The sequence below is a fragment of the Cyprinus carpio genome, chromosome B15, assembly GCF_018340385.1.
Source record: "Cyprinus carpio isolate SPL01 chromosome B15, ASM1834038v1, whole genome shotgun sequence".
NCBI classification, from domain to species: Eukaryota; Metazoa; Chordata; class Actinopteri; order Cypriniformes; family Cyprinidae; genus Cyprinus; species Cyprinus carpio.
The window spans coordinates 7,547,456-7,550,453 of record NC_056611.1 but is presented as its reverse complement, the minus strand read 5'-3'; the positions used below and the strand labels follow the sequence as shown (position 1 = coordinate 7,550,453).

Here is a 2,998-nt window from a genome sequence, read left to right as displayed (position 1 = left end):
ATAATCATTTTGTGAGAATAAAGAGATTATGGTAAAGGATACAATGAGGTTATTTTCATTGTAAAATTTCATCAATAAGTAGTAGTAGTTATAGATGAGGTTATAAGTGTTTATAAAGATGGTTTACATAAATGTAAAATCACAGTGGTCACTGTAATAACATGCTAAGCATATTCACAGAGAAGTGGCTGGTACAGTTACACAAGTTCTACTTAGTATCGATAGTCTCATATATAGACATGCATGACAATAATTAATTTTTCTTTCTTTATTTGAAAATTGAATGAATGCATCTAGTGTTTATTCAGTTTTGTGGGAAATGACAACATATAGTTTACAATGTATGAACATTGTGATTGTCACAGCAGGTAGGCAAACGAGGATGAGGTGGATCTAAACGCAGTTTAATTTTTATTATTAACAAAAATGAAGATAATCCATGAGGAAACAATGAAAACCACAGGAAAATACATACAAACACAAGACAAAGAACTGAACAAACTGAAGATAATATTTACAGAGGATAACAAGGGGTAAAACAAGAAAAATGTGTACAACATTAGCAGTGTCCTTTGCAATAAACAAGAAGCAAGTGCATAGAAAACAGGAACAAAACACAGCAAATCCATAAAACAGTATAATCAACTTTCTTGTTATTTTTGTTATAAATTTCTTTCATGCATTGTATTTGCCAATCAATATGTGGCAATTTTATTATATTTGAAACATTTCACAATTTGAGTTCTAATTTCTTTGGTTCTGAGACCATAAATGACAGGGTTACATATTGCAGGAACGAGATGATACATTATGCTAGTTAAGATACGTGCATCTCGGGGTATTGTAGCTACTCTGTACCCAACAAATGCAGCGATAACACTGGCATAGGCTATTACTATGGTCATTATGTGCGTGGTACATGTGTGAATGGCTTTATGGCGGGATTCACCAGAAGGTGAGCGAAATATAACAACAAAAATGATGACGTAAGAGCAAAAAATCAGAAGTGTTGACGGAGACAGTCAGCGGATGTTATACCTAAGGGTTATGTAGTTTTTAGTTATTTTTTTGTAATATAGTTTAAAGATTGATTTATGATTGATGTAACTGTGGTAAATCAAATTTGTTCTGCAAAAGGTAAGTGGCACAACTAGACCAACCATGGCAATAATGCTAAGAGCATTCCGAATGCTAAGAATTGCGAAGAAAATAAGCGAGTTTGTCAAATTTACAAAATCACTGTAACGCAAAGGATAAATAATTGCAAAATATCGGTCCACAGCCATCCCAAGTACGATGGTGGACTGAAAACAAGCAAAAAAATGCAGACAAAACATTTGTATTAGACATTCATGCCGCGTAATTGTATTCATTTCCCACAAAAAACCAACCAACATCCTTGGAATAAAGTGTATTGGCGCAAAAAACCCTAAAGCTGCAATCAAACCAATTAGAATATACATGGGAGCATGTAATTTTCTCTCTTTTGCAATAATGATAATCAAAATGCCATTAGCAAATACTGTATAAACTAAGATGATGCAAAAAGGAATGAAGAGTAGCGGCCGGTACGCTTTTAGGTCTGTGAATCCAATCAACTGGAATTCAGTAAAAGAGAAGTTGACTGATCGGTCACCCATTCCACTTTTTAAAAGTTTGCAGTACAGACCTTCAAAAATAAAGTAACAAGAATAAGCAGCAGTTATTCCTCAGAATTTGTAAGCTATTTAATCTCATTATACTGAATGTATTTATTAATGATTAATATGTTTAATTAATCTCATTCTCAAATACATAAAAATGTAAACATTTTAAAGACAATCTAAAGCATAGCTCAACAACAACAAAAAAAGAAAATACATAGTTACCTATACAATGTATTAAGCATAAAAAATAGTCAAGAAGAAATCAGCAAAATTATTGTTATTCATATTTAGTTTAAAGCTCTGCTGTCTTCCCTTAAAAACAGTATGTCTTATGCAGTATCTGTCTGTTCTCTTTTCTGCCTCTCCCCCCACTGAGCAAACTCTTCACTGCTCTTAAATACTCTATCTTTACCTCCCACAGCATTGCACAGGGATTTGGGACTTGTTAAACTGGAACACAGTTATTCACAACAAATCTTTTCTAAAAATGCTATTTAAAAGAGTGTTTGGAAGTGCAGATATACATATCATCCGACATTCAATATAGGTGCTGCAATAAATAATAACATATTTAGTATATGGGTAGCTGATGCACAATGATGAACAGAGCTTAAAGAATGTTATTAATTTATTTGGGAATCATACTAAAATGTATTATTTAATTGCTTTGCAGTATATATTATTTATTAAAATAATAAAAGAATAAAGAAATTGCAAATGAATGGCATAGTAAAATTATAAAAAGATACTTGAAATGTCATTGTTATTAATTCAGATTTAACTAAACACAAACATTAAGTAAATCAAGTATGAAAAAGTGAATAATTTTTTGCTCTGCCCCACACAACTGAAAAAATGTGGTGAACTAGGCTGCGTTAAGATACTATTCAAAATCATTAACAAATCAATGATCCCTGGTCTCATTCACTTTCATTGTATGGTAAAAGTAGCATGACCGTTGTGCAAAATATATATTTGTGTTTCACATGTTAATTGTGTAATATACAAAATACTTGAGTGGCACCTCAGAGCAAGTCATGGCTTAGCCTTTTTGGGTTGAGTTGGTGTTGGTTGTGAGTTGCCCCACAATTCAAAGACATACAGCATCTGTCCGGGATGTTTTCCTGCCTAAAGTTTGAGATGCTGGGACAGGATTCACCATCCACGTCACCCTACAATTCTGTTTCTGCAATAGTTACTAAGTAAAAAAACAACAACTTCATTTACATTTACAACAGTTACACAAGTTCTTTTCTTGCCTTAAACATATTAAACCACAAGCAAAAGTCTCATCTCTATAGATGCATGCATGACGATAATCAATTTTTATTTGTTTATTTTTTATAATTCGA

At 32.4% G+C, this 2,998-nt stretch overlaps 1 pseudogene; it reads right to left on the bottom strand.

Annotated features, from left to right (window-relative positions):
- Positions 1-392: 392 nt before the first annotated feature.
- LOC109079435 lies at positions 393-1,649 on the bottom strand (annotated as a pseudogene).
- Between the last annotated feature and the right edge of the window lie 1,349 nt (positions 1,650-2,998).